At 36.9% G+C, this 14,855-nt stretch overlaps 1 pseudogene; it reads left to right on the top strand.

The window, feature by feature from the left end:
* The first annotated feature begins 14,278 nt into the window (after positions 1-14,278).
* Positions 14,279-14,640, top strand: LOC143554343 (auxin-responsive protein SAUR72 pseudogene; annotated as a pseudogene).
* The last annotated feature ends 215 nt before the right edge of the window (positions 14,641-14,855 follow it).

Raw genomic sequence — 14,855 nt, 5'->3', positions numbered from 1 at the left:
TGGGATTTTTCTAAGATCGTTTGGTATTTACGACATATTTAGTGTTTAAATGGTGTTTAAAAATAGATAAATAAATTTTAAATATAGAAATTAATTCTGGAAATATTTTTATAAAATTCCCCACTGTTAAAAAGTGATTTGTGCAAAATTTCAAGATCTGAAAGTAAACGGATAATTAATCGTGCTAATTATCAAACTTTTAAAGTTAAAACGCGTAAACCGGTGAAGTTCGCTTAAGCGAGCTGACTGGTGTTTAAAAACCCTAAAAATGAACTATTTTCATATAAATGAGTTAAACAAGTAAAAATAAATCATCCGAAAATAATTCGGATGATTTGAGTAATTTTAACCTATTTTAACAGTTTCCGGTACGCCAAAGACGGAAACGGGTCCCGCGGCCAATCGGGACGTCTAAACCGAGCTAATAATTTCACATCTTTAATTAAATTATCAGACAACCACTATTTTCGGGTCGTGTGTGACCAAACTCATTTTTGAAACATAAAAACGGATAACCGTGCTAGACACGCAAAACGAGAAAAAACGACTAATAGTAGTTGTGACCATGGAACTCTAAACGACATCACAATCTGAGTCCGGAGAAGTGTTTCTGGGTTAACCTTGCCCCCAGAACGAGTACAGTGCTGGGTTAACAGTGCCCCCAGATGTACCGGTTAACTTGGTTAAAGTTATATTAATAATAAGCGTATAGTAACGATCGTAGGGATCATATTACAGATTGGACGTGTTAACTGATAATGATTGTTGTTACCTGCTTGCATGTGCTAAGGTGAGTTTCACGAGCCCCTTTTTAATGAACTGTTTTAAATATTTTCCATGGGCGGAAAGCATGTTTCTATCAAAATGTTTAAGTACATGCTGATCGCATGGAAATGAATGTATTTATATAATGTTTATTGTACGGGAATCGTACGGTAATGTATTAAGATGGTAATTGTCTGAGTTGTTAACATTGTAAGGCCCGAAACAGTGTTCTGGGTTAACAGTGTCCCCAGAGGTTATTAAATGGGTTTCTGGGTTAACAGTGTCCCCAGAGGGTATTAAATGTGTTTCTGGGTTAACAGTGTCCCCAGAGGTTATTAGATGTGTTTCTGGGTTAACAGTGTTCCCAGAGGTTATTAAATGTGTTTCTGGGTTAACAGTGTCCCCAGAGGTTATTGGATGTGTTTCTGGGTTAACAGTGTCCCCGGAGTGAGTACAGTACTGGGTTAACAGTGTCCCCAGATAATATTATATTATGATATGGTTTTATCATGGTTTACTAAAATTGTGAAACTCACCAACTATTCGTAGTTGACCCGTTTTCTCACATGCTTTTCAGGTACAATTTAGATGAAGTGATTGCTTACGTGCTAAGTGCTTGATGTGTGTAAGATTTGTGTGCGGGATGTTAGGATACATTATAACAGATAGAATTATGAATCGTATTGTATGATGGGTGTATCACCTAGACGGTAATGAAAGATTAGATAATGTAATTTTTAAGTATATTAATGCATTCAGTTTTCTTTATAAACAATGTGGTTGATATCAGAGGTGTCTGTCGCATCCCGTTTACGTTTCCGCTGCGGTTGCGGGGTGTTACAGAACTTGGTATCAGAGCCATTGGTTATATAAGAATTAGGATGTCTTTAAAAGATACCTAAAATATAACTAGTAGCTCAAGTATTAGAGGATCTGAATATCAACTAATAATTTATAGTGACGAGGTCTGGATGGACAAGTGAGTTGTTATGGTCCGGAACATAATAACAGACTTGTCCGCACGAGGGAATTCAGGGGAAGTCACGGGGTACATTAATAGGTAAAAATGGCAACATATGTGTAAAGTATATAATATTATTTATACGTGCTAAGGTGTATATACATATGTGCGTATCTTGTGGGTACAAGTATTGAGAAATAGGACCCGGATAAGGAACCGGGGAAGGAAATAATAAAAAGTACCGAGGATGCTGAGATTTCTAGAGCATCGGTTGATAATGAGTCTGACTTATCGGGCCATAGTTATGATAGTACCAAGTTAGATCTTCCGTTTGACATTAACCAGAAATATCTAGTAACCGTCACTCCCAACCAAAATTGATGAATCCCTTACCCTACCAGCACCGGTACCGTATATCCTAATAACCCCAGATGTTCACTCGAACCGTCGACCCTCACGTACGGACGGATCTGTACCTGAACCCATTCTTATTCCATTAAGGTAAATAAATAAATAAAATAATAATAATAATAAATTTGATAATAAATCAGCAGATAAAAAAAAATAAAAAAATAATGTATAGAAATATATATGTGTATTTCTCACTCTCAAACATATGAGTCATACCACCTCCAAATCGAGAATTACCGATTTCAACGAACCTAGAACGCCTGAGGACATTGACTGAGCAAGTGATAGAATTTCCCATAATAGTAATTAATAATATTTGAAGGCAACCCATGTTGCGCGATTACCTTGAACCTTGCAACTCCCTATGTTATCCTTATATCCGTTAGATGCCTACGCCCATGTATGCTCGGATAGAATGATTACCCATACACAAAGAGGTGTTGGAGTCATTATAGCATAGTTGGCTGTTCGTTCGTAGATGGTATACCGTGTATGCCGGATATACAAATAGACACGGATATTATAACTCCGTGGTACGTAATCATTTGGTGCTCACGGTGAGCATGTATCGGTTATGCTGACATGCAGAAGGATATTGAAATCATGAATATTAAACATTGATTTTTGTTGAGAAAGATCTATATGTCAGATGGTGACAAGGGTTATGAACCATAATTAGACGTTAACCGACGTCAGGTTAAGTCTATATGTTATTATATTTGTGGGACATATATACTAGATGCCGGTATGTGTAATATATATGATAATATTTGGTGTGTATGTGTACCTGTTGTTATGATTGAGCTGGTAACGAGTTATATGGTGAGATTAGTATTGATTACTACGTACGGGATGAGTATGGCAGAATGACATAAAAAGAGTAACTCCAATGATGGAGATTGATATGATTCAGTTGATTGCTCAAAGATAGCAGATGATGATACCGAATGTTGTATCACAGATCACTGCTAGTGTTGATGCAAATGTGATCGCAGACTTATAGATCGAGCAATCACATGATTATGAATATTTCAATTCTTAGTGTTATTACTAAGAGTGATAATGTCCCACCGGATACTATTGTGACTACAAGTATTAGTTATAAACTAAACATGAATAGTAGTCGTAATGAATTAGATCCGGTATGAAGGATATGTTGTTGTTTGTGGTAAGGAAATCAATAATAGTTACTGATGGTAAAGGGAGGAATAGATTAGCGAGTGGATAGAAAAGCTCGAAATGGTTAAGGATATTGGTAAGAGACTAGAACATTGTGTAGTGAAATATGCTACAGATATGTTGGTAGATTATGTTGTATCGTGATGGAACACGATGGTACAAAATTATTGTTAGAAAATTTTTGCTCAGAGGACATGGTCGGAATTTAAAATTCTTGTGCTAGAGCACTTTTATTCGAGTAATTAAGTTCAGAGATTGGGAACTGAGCTATAAAAAAAATAGAAATGTTGCGTGCTGATTACTTAGAACACGCTAATAGTTTGAAGGAATTGTCATGTCTGGTAACATGGCTAATTACCCCTGAAACTAAGCGAAGTGAGCGCTATATTGGGGACTAACTCCATCGATAAGGAGTATAGTCAATCCGGTAAAATATACAACCTTTGAAAGGGTGGTGTCACAAGCCAGCATCGATATACTTAACTCTATGGGAAGCGGACTGGAAGGACGTTAGGTGAGACGTCGGGTGTTAAAGAAGAGAAGTGATAGGCATAGTGCAAGATAGGCCTTTGAATAAGTAGGTAAGTCCTACAACCCAGAATTATACTAAGACTAGTTTTGGTGTGAAAACATGAACCGCATAAAGGGTCCTTCCCTAAATGTGGAAAATATGGTTATCGGCAGGAAGAAGAATGTCGAGTGATAGTAGGCCACAGGTGTAGTAAAGATGGACGTAATGCCACAATTGTAGAACCAAGTGAAGCCATGTGAACCGACAACCCCAACCCATTCGTGTACAACCACTCCGAACCCAACAACTTCAATAACAATCCATCCAAAGAAATCAAATTATGCCAAACAGTTGTACTTGCTATGAATGTGGCAGTACAGAACGTTTCAAGAGAAATTGCCCAAAGTGAACCAAGGTGTCGTTGGAAGATGAACCTCATGACAAGCATCAACCTCTGATCAAGCAAGGAGCCGTGCTTTTGTGAGTAATCCGAATAAAGCACGTTATGATCCAAAAGTGGTATTAAGTACGTTGTAGTTTTAAATCAATAGACTTCAGCGATATTTTTACGGTCGTCGATAGAAGTTAGCTCCTGTTAACCTCCTATCATTTGGAAAGATACCGATTAGTGAAACTATAGAACCCTATACTGTAGAATCGCTAACGGTAAATCCCTAATGGTTAACTAAATTGTTCGGAATTGCCCTATTATACTGAACGATTAATCCTTCCTTATCGACCTACGACCAGTAAAGTTAAGAAGTTTGACGTAACAGCTAACATGGATTGGCTAACTCAACATGAAGCTGAAATCAAATATGAAAATAAGATGATTAGAAGCTCTCTTTCGGACGATGAAGCGATTAAATACAGAGAAAAGTGTACGGTATTATGTTGCCACTCAAATCTCATCTTGAGATGTTATAATATTTACGACAAGAAGACGTGGTGTATTTAACAAACGTAATTGCCAAAGTATTTAAAAGAAAACATATAGAAGATATCCCGGTGGTACGCAAATTTCCACAAGTTTTCCCAGAAGAACTCCCTGGATTACCGCCAACCCGACAGGTCGAATTCATAATCGAATTAATGTCTCAAGCTGGCCCTGTTGCTAAAGCACCCTACCGACATGCACCGTCCGAGATGCAAGAATTATCCAATCAGTCACAAGAATTGTGGGATAAGATTTTATACGACCTAGTTAGTCACCATGGGGTGCACCAGTTTTAATTGGGAAATGAAGGACGGAAGTGTTAGGATATGTGTTGATTAGGGAGAATTGAATAAAGTGACGATCAAGAATAGGTATTCACTTCTTCGAAGTAAATGATCTGTTTAACCAACTGCAAAGGGCGATTTATCTTTAGAAAATTGATCTTATATATAGTTATCACCAAATAAAAAAATCCAAGAGGAGGACGTTGCAGCAACAGCGTTGCGGACTCGCTACGGCCATTATGAATTCTTATTCATGTCGTTCGGGTTAACAAATGCGCAGGCAGTATTCATGGAACTCATGAATCGAGTCTGTAAACCTTACTTTAACAAATTTGTCATAGCATTCATTGATGATATTTTGATATATTCGCAACGTAAAGAAGAGCACGAACGACGATTAAGGAAAATTGTGGAAGTGTTAAAACAAGAAGAGCTATACGCGAAGTTTTCAAAATGTGATTTTGAATAAAGAAGGCATAATCCCTTGGTCATGTTGTAAAGCAACAAAGATTTCACAAAGATCCAAATAAGATAGAAACCATTAAAATTGTGCCAAGCGCCGATTTTAAGTCTCCCCGATGGAGACGATGGTTTTGTCGCGTATTGTGACGCATCGCATAGAGGGTTAGGATGCGTGTTAATGCTGAATAATAAGGTTATAGACTATGCTTCCCGACAGTTAAAAATACACGAGAAAAATTACACTACTCATGACTTAGAACTGGGAGCGGTTATCTACGCACTTAAAATGTGGAGACATTGTCTCTACGATACGAAGTGCACCATCTTCACCGATCATAAAAGTTTGCAGCACATATTTGATCAGAAGGAACTGAATATGAGGCAACGAAGATGGATCGAGTTGTTAAGCGATTATGACTGTGACATCCGTTATCACCCTGGCAAGGCTATCGTCGTAGCCGATGCCTTGAGTAAGAAAGATCGGGTTAAGCAATTGCGAGTGCGAGCGCTGGGGATGATAGTTCAGTCGAACCTTTCGGACCTAATTCGAGTCGCTTAACGTGAGGCGTTGGGAGAGGAACAATTTGAAAGGGAGGAGCTTTACGGCAATGAGAAGAATGTCGAACAGCGCGTGGACGAAATTCTCTACTTCAAAAAAATCGGGTTTGGATCCCGACCCTCCATGACCTTAGTGAATTAATCATGGACGAAGCGCATAGATCGAAATATTCCATACATCCGGGATCGGATTGGACTATTGATGTTACGAATATCGGAAAGGATTTTGTTAATGACCGAGAGTGGAGAAAGATATGGCTACGTATGTTGGTGAAAATTTAAGTTATGCAAGAGATAAGGCTGCATACCGAAAACCCTTGGGAACGCCACAACGACAGAAAATTCGCCAATGATAGTGGGAATAAATTACATTGGATTTCGGGACGCAAATTCCCAAGATATGTCAAAGGCATGAGGAAAATTGGGTAATCGCGGATCGATTAACCAATCCTCGCATTTCATTCCAATCTATGACGATTACCACAAAGAATTCTCGCCCAAATTCCTGATGGTGAGATGGTATCTCGTCGTGGAGTACCATTTTCAATGATCTCAGATCGAAATAGTCATCCTACTTCCAATATTGGAAGACGGGGAAGGAAGCATCGAGAGCTTGAAGCTTTCTATGGGTAAAGTGATTATCACCAATTTGTTAAATCGAAAATGGGCGTCACTCAAGCCATAATATTTGGATTGATTCGAGAATCAACCAATCGGATTTATAATATTTAAGATAAGTTGAAAGTAGCGCGAGTTTGGCAAAGGATTTATGCCAACATTCATAGGAAACCATTGTCACTGGAAAGAGGTGACTAGGCATTTTTAAGGCATCACCTTAGAGAGGTGATATGAGGTTTGGTAAAACCGAATATAGCCCTTAATATATTGGACCTCATGAGACTATCTCCACGATAGGTCATTTAGTTTATCGATCAAAGTACTCCAGGGACTAAGTACTATACATGATGTTTTGCCATGTATACGGATTAAAAAGTACCTAAACGATGAGGCAACGAAAGTACTAGTAATGGAAGTACTCATAGAAGACATACTTGATATCATAAATAATTCCGTTGAGATAGTAGACGGGAAAACTAAACAGTTTGGACACACCAAGCTTTATTGATTAAGATTAAGTGGAACTCATAGCGAAGACCAGATTATACATGGTAACGCGAGGGTGAATTCTGAAGGAAACCCCCCCCCCCCACCTTTATCTCGGAAGGGGTTAGTGGGCGTGTAAAATTTCGAGGACGAAATTTCTTAACGGGGGGAGAATGTAACGATTCCGACGAAACCCGGTATACCCTAACCGGTAGATAATAGTTACGTCATATTTAATGTCGGATACATGAATTACCATAGTAATTATACGAGAATACAGGGTTCACTGTATGGATTGTACGTGAATATATAATTCATCGTATTGAATATGCGATCAATCTATCGATAGTTATTGAAAACCCGAACGAATCTAGGGTTCAATTATAGACGAGATATATGATATGTAGTGATTTTACGAAGCATTAATGCTTCGGGATAAGTAAAGTACGGCACAGAAAAAGAATTTCGATTTAATGTACGTCGGTACGTTAAACGAAACCTTTAATACCAAACCGAGCAAGAGACGATCGATCAAGCCGAAAAAGATGTGCAATAATTAATGATATGATGTTTTAAGTTAATAAATGTCATGGTTTAATTTTTAAAGTTCTTAAATCGGTTTTATATAAATTTCATTTTTTAGCCGAAAAACGACCGTTTTAGCCTCGTTTTAAGCCGAATTAAACATTTAACCGAAAAACGAACTGAACCAGATTATCCAAAACATTATCCGGATTACGAGAATCCAAACATGTGGCCTAAAATGAAGAGGTGGGTCCCACCCCACCCCTCCAAGAGACCGATCGGACCACCACCCCCACAAACCCACTTCATTTTTCTTTTTTCGCACAAACTCATCCAACAATCTCCAATCCTCTCAAGATCATGACCCAAAACCGAGAGTTTTTAGCAAGAAAACAAGGTAAATAAGCGAGTTAATCACGTTTTCATCTTCGTTTCTTGAGTTTATTTGCAAGAAAATGAGGTTTCAAAGATGAAAACCGATTCTTGCATGATCAAGTGATGTATACGGGTTATACAAGGGATCTTGGTCCAAGAAAGGGGTTAAACGAACCAAGAACGAATTTTTACGGTTTAAATCTTTGTTTTTGTATCATAACCGTAACCATGAAAGAAATGGCTTGATCGTGAGTGTGACTTGCTTGGTATTGTGGTATATTGTTTGTAGGATCTGTGTTTAGTGGTAGATAAGGCGGAAAGACGAGTTTGTAGCTTGTAATGACGGAAAACGAAAGGTATATTCGGTTTATGTCGGTGTATGTGTTTTTGGACAGATTGTTGGTCGTTTAGAGTTAGATAATGAAATTTTACAGGGATGTTCTACACATGAGAATAAGAGTTCTGTGAATTTTTGGTAATTTTTGGATAAAGGATGAGTATTTGGTGAATTTAATGCTCGGTTTTGGCCAAAAATGGTGAAAAATAGTTAAATATCATGAAAAATTCTGGAAAATTGCAGATAAGCTTTTTATATCATGTATAAGTCACACACAAAATTTGAGGTCAGTTGGAGAAGTCTAAGTAGGATTTTCGGTTAAACGAGTTCTAGGGATTCTAGCTCGGTTTTAGTGAAAATGGCTTGTAAAAGGGGATTTTGGTTCTGGAAAAATTACAGTGGACTATGTGATTGGCAGGGGACATCCAGGAAAAATTTGGGATTTTTCTAAGATCGTTTGGTATTTACGACATATTTAGTGTTTAAATGGTGTTTAAAAATAGATAAATAAATTTTAAATATAGAAATTAATTCTGGAAATATTTTTATAAAATTCCCCACTGTTAAAAAGTGATTTGTGCAAAATTTCAAGATCCGAGAGTAAACGGATAATTAATCGTGCTAATTATCAAACTTTTAAAGTTAAAACGCATAAACCGGTGAAGTTCGCTTAAGCGAGCTGACTGGTGTATAAAAACCCTAAAAATGAACTATTTTCATATAAATGAGTTAAACAAGTAAAAATAAATCATCCGAAAATAATTCGGATGATTTGAGTAATTTTAACCTATTTTAACAGTTTCCGGTACGCCAAAGACGGAAACGGGTCCCGCGGCCAATCGGGACGTCTAAACCGAGCTATAATTTCACATCTTTAATTAAATTATCAGACAACCACTATTTTCGGGTCGTGTGTGACCAAACTCATTTTTGAAACATAAAAACGGATAACCGTGCTAGACACGCAAAACGAGAAAAAACGACTAATAGTAGTTGTGACCATGGAACTCTAAACGACATCACAATCTGAGTCCGGAGAAGTGTTTCTGGGTTAACCTTGCCCCCAGAACGAGTACAGTGCTGGGTTAACAGTGCCCCCAGATGTACCGGTTAACTTGGTTAAAGTTATATTAATAATAAGCGTATAGTAACGATCGTAGGGATCATATTACAGATTGGACGTGTTAACTGATAATGATTGTTGTTACCTGCTTGCATGTGCTAAGGTGAGTTTCACGAGCCCCTTTTTACTGAACTGTTTTAAATATTTTCCCGGGGCGGAAAGCATGTTTCTATCAAAATGTTTAAGTACATGCTGATCGCATGGAAATGAATGTATTTATATAATGTTTATTGTACGGGAATCGTACGGTAATGTATTAAGATGATAATTGTCTGAGTTGTTAACATTGTAAGGCCCGAAACAGTGTTCTGGGTTAACAGTGTCCCCAGAGGTTATTAAATGGGTTTCTGGGTTAACAGTGTCCCCAGAGGGTATTAAATGTGTTTCTGGGTTAACAGTGTCCCCAGAGGTTATTAGATGTGTTTCTGGGTTAACAGTGTTCCCAGAGGTTATTAAATGTGTTTCTGGGTTAACAGTGTCCCCAGAGGTTATTGGATGTGTTTCTGGGTTAACAGTGTCCCAGGAGTGAGTACAGTACTGGGTTAACAGTGTCCCCAGATAATATTATATTATGATATGGTTTTATCATGGTTTACTAAAATTATGAAACTCACCAACTATTCGTAGTTGACCCGTTTTCTCACATGCTTTTCAGGTACAATTTAGATGAAGTGATTGCTTACGTGCTAAGTGCTTGATGTGTGTAAGATTTGTGTGCAGGATACATTATAACAGATAGAATTATGAAACGTATTGTATGATGGGTGTATCACCTAGACGGTAATGAAAGATTAGATAATGTAATTTTGAAGTATATTAATGCATTCAGTTTTCTTTATAAACAATATGGTTGATATCAGAGGTGTCTGTCGCATCCCGTTTACGTTTCCGCTGCGGTTGCGGGGTGTTACATGTGGCGCCCAGTCAGCGTGGAGTGGTAATTTGTTTTTGGGGTGTAATGGTGTGGGGGCTACAAGTTTGGCCCACAGTGTGTTTTTTTATTATTTTCTTTTTATAACTAAACTAATTAAATAAAAACCAATTTATTTAAATAATTAAATAAAAATGTATTAAAATTAAAAAATAAATACAAAAAAATACATAAACTAAAAAAAATACACGAATAATAAAAATAAATTATAATAAAAAAACACACCGAAATAAAAATATACATAAAAAAAACTAATCTATTCGTCTTCATCTTCGTCTTCGTCCCCGTCGTCGTCATTGTCCTCCTCCTCGTCTTCGTCTTCGTCCTCGTACTCGTCTTCGTCCTCCTCAACGGGACGATTATCCCACTCGTGTTGAACCAAATCCGCTTTCAATTGGTTATGTATATCACTTGATGTTAGCTGCTGAATGTTATACGTTCGTTGGTCTTGGGTTGGTTCAGAACTGTTCTGGAACGCTTCCTGGTATGTAGTGTTGACATACTGCTTTTCCCTCGTCTTCTAAAATCATATTATGCAATATGATACACGTATACATGGCATCGCTCATTTTTGCCAAAGTCCATACACGACAAGGGTTTTTCACATAATGCCAACGTTTTTTTAGAACCCCAAAACACCTCTCGATATCCTTTCTCGCGGACTCTTGCTTCTTCTTAAAATAATATCTTTTTTCTTCGATAGGGTCTTGAAAAGTCTTGACGATGATCGAGTACTCTGGATATATCCCATCTCCCAAATAGTATCCGTGACGATAGAAGGTATCGTTGGCATAAAACGGTAAGACCGGTATGCTACGGCTGATGTAATCTAACACGGGTGACGCGTTGAGAACGTTTATGTCGTTGTTGGACCCGACTGAGCCGAAGAAGGCTGACCAAATCCAGAGGTCGTGTGAACAAATGGCTTGAAGACTAACCGTTGGCACTCCATGGTCACCACGAGTGTATTGACCATGCGGTTGGACAGTTGGCCCACTCCCAATGCATGCAATCTATACTCCCGATCACGCCTGGAAAAGAATGTTTGCTTTCGTGTACATCATATATGCGAGTCAGGTCATTTGAAGTAGGAATCCTCAGATAACAACGAGAGTATAATTGTATTATCCCTATACAAATAAATTATTAAACAATATTTATATAAAAAAAATAGTTAATACAAACAATTTAAATATTACCGATGCAAAAATTCTCCAACGCATCTCTCGTTGTTTTCTCAGCCATCTTTAAATACTGGTCATTGATATCGGTCGTGTTTCCGTATGCGAGGATGCGTATAGCCGAAGTACACTTTTGAATGGCGGAGAATCCTAAATATCCTCTTGCATCGGGTTTCTGTTGAAAATACTCATACTCCCGCTCCATATCTCCAACGATGCACAAAAATAAACGCTTGGACATCCGAAAACGACGTCGAAACATAGCGTCGTTAAATGTAGGTGAGTCGTCGAAGTAGTCCTTCATCAAACGAGTGTTTGCTTGCGTACGATCCCGAATGATATATGACCGTCTACGTGGTGCCGTAGATGGAGCAGAGCCGGACACCATGTTATTGACGACGGCCCGAATCGCGTTCGTGACCTCTAAATGCTCTTCCGCCACTTGTCGATGAATCTGATGAATTCTTCGACTCTCGTTTATTAATTGATCCAAAATCTCGGCAGAGTTTGTGGAATCCGGGGAACTCATTGAGTTTGAAGAAGTATGAAAATAATAAAAATGATTGGTATTTTTATGTTTGTGTATGATAAGGTGAAAATGGTTAGATAAAGTTTGATATATATATATATTAAGTTTTTAATTATTATTTTTTATATATAGCCGTTGGGTAACGGCATTATTATTATTATATTATTTTCTTTCCAACTTCGCAGCGACAAATATATGCCACCCCTGCCCCTTTTCGCCTAATTATCGCCGGGGGGTGGGTGTTCCTCCAAAAATCGCCCCAAAATAGCCCCTTTTCTCGCCCACTACGTTTAGCCTTAAAATAGTGCCACCATCTTTAAATAAATACATAGACTATGTAGCCACTTTTTCTATAAACAAATTATAATAAACAAGGAGGTTAATTATTCCGAAGTTTGTATCCGTTCCGTACGGGAAGAGGACAACAACGTTATGTCACAAAAATCGCCAATCACGCTTCCTATGTTTTCTTGTCGTTTTGTTTAGTCACATGCCTCAACTTTTATGTATCGAATCCGTCAAAAGTGTTACCGCAAATGTGTCCTCTTTCTTTGACAATATTATTATTATTATTATTATTATTATTATTATTATTATTATTATTATTATTATTAATTCTTACCCCGTATTCATCCGTACCACTCCAAATTCCTACTCACAAACCAACGTATATATTAAAACCACTGGCTCATACATGCAAATTAATAGCAGTGTTTTTGACCGGTCAAACTCATTAGATTTTCATGAGGTTTGGTTTTGGGCTAGACTTAGACAGTGATTGTGGATATAAGCATTGGTTGGTTTTAATCCACGTACGTTGATATAATCTATGGTGGTTTTTGGTTTTCGGTTTCGACCCCATTTTAATGACCAGAGTTATTACTTACTTGCTTGCTTTAAACGCGTCGGGTCCATGTACTAAACTGAATGGTGTTGATATTTACAAAGAAACAGGACAGAAGGAATAATGCAAATATAGATTTGGGAATATAGGTTATGGTCCATTTAAGAATTTGCTGGCAAATTTGTGTGTACATATAAGATGATTCAATAAAATAATTATGTCTTTATTTGTTTTCAGGTTGTTACAACTTACAAGCCATTAAGCTAATTTGTTTTATTTATACTAGAATAGAATGACTAAATATTCAAATTTTACTATTTTGAAAACACTTATTGTACCTTTTTAAAAATCTTTTATAAATTATATTTTAGAAATTATGTATATGCTTCCTATTATTGTTCACCAATCAATCACAAGTTTATTTCATTTCACAATTTCACCAACAAACTTTGTTAACACTTGTATTACTACATGTACTTTCAGTTTATTCATTCATATTTTCTTAACAACAAACACACTCAATTATGATATTTTAATCTACATCATTTTGATAAGAATAAACACCAAATGGCACTAGGCCAAGCAGCTATCATTCATTAACATTCACGTTTAAATCTAAGTTTGGTTTTGGATCCTTCAATAATTATTTATTATCTTCCTCGTAAAATGGTTGTATTTGTTTCCACAAGTTTGAGGGTTTGAGTCCTAGCTTAAACCATTAAATTTAAAACTAGAATTAGTCAATGGGCGCTAAACATTCTAGGGAAAAATTCAAAAAATAAGCGTTTATGCAAACAAATTTCAAATTTTAGGTATCATTTGCAAAAAATTCCAGAAATTGATATTATAAACTAATTGTGACGAGTAATTTACCCAAGTTTTATAAATAGGTATTATAAAATTTCAAGTTTTAGGTGTTATCATAATATACTCGTCACGCTAATTTAAAAAACATATTTCTGGAGTTCCTTGCAAATGACACATAAAATTTGAAATTTGTTTTCATAAACGTTTATTTTCAGAATTTTTCCAACATTCTAATATACTTAAATTAACATATTAAAAAAATATATAAAGCTATAAAAAATAAGTTTACAATTTTTTTATCTTTGGAATCTTCTTTAATCACATTTTTTACTTTAAACAATGAAGTAAATTAGTTGATACATAACATTTATCAATCCAAAAACTATTGACAATTGTACCTTTCATGTACCACATCTATACATAACCCCCAAACCATCAACATTCCCCAAACACAACATGAAAAAACTAATTCGTCGTCTCTATCGCGTATCCGACTCCTCTCCATACTCCCTCCTTCGACCCGAACCGCGCTCCCGCTCCTTCCGAATACCTAAATTCCGCCGTTCTAAATCCGTACCAGTACCTGTACCCGAAGGTCACCTACCAATATACGTAGGCGAAGAGATGGAACGCTTTGTAGTCAGTGCACACATGTTAAACCACCCGGTTTTCATCGATTTGCTAAACAAGTCCGCTCAGGAATACGGTTACGAACAGAAAGGTGTTCTTCGGATCCCTTGCCACGTGTTCGTGTTCGAACAAGTCCTTGAAGCGTTACGGACTGGTAGAGAGTTGATAGCTGATGAATTGTTGTGAACTTGTGATTGTGTATGGTTCGGTTTATGGTTTTAGGTTTTTCTTTTCTTTTTTTTTTTCGAATCGGTTTGTTGATCGAGTTGATAGATCGGAATTCAGATGGTTTGATGCTGATTGTAAGTTATCGTGTCGAATTTATTCTGGCTTTTGATATATCTTACTAATTTTTGCACAGTTAATTATTAGCTTTGTTCCTTCTGTTTGAATGTTGTAAT

The sequence above is a fragment of the Bidens hawaiensis genome, unplaced genomic scaffold, assembly GCF_021521415.1.
Source record: "Bidens hawaiensis isolate Kalapana, Puna unplaced genomic scaffold, B.hawaiensis_p1.1 tig00017612_1, whole genome shotgun sequence".
Lineage (NCBI taxonomy): Eukaryota > Viridiplantae > Streptophyta > Magnoliopsida > Asterales > Asteraceae > Bidens > Bidens hawaiensis.
This window is presented reverse-complemented; position numbering and strand designations above follow the sequence as displayed.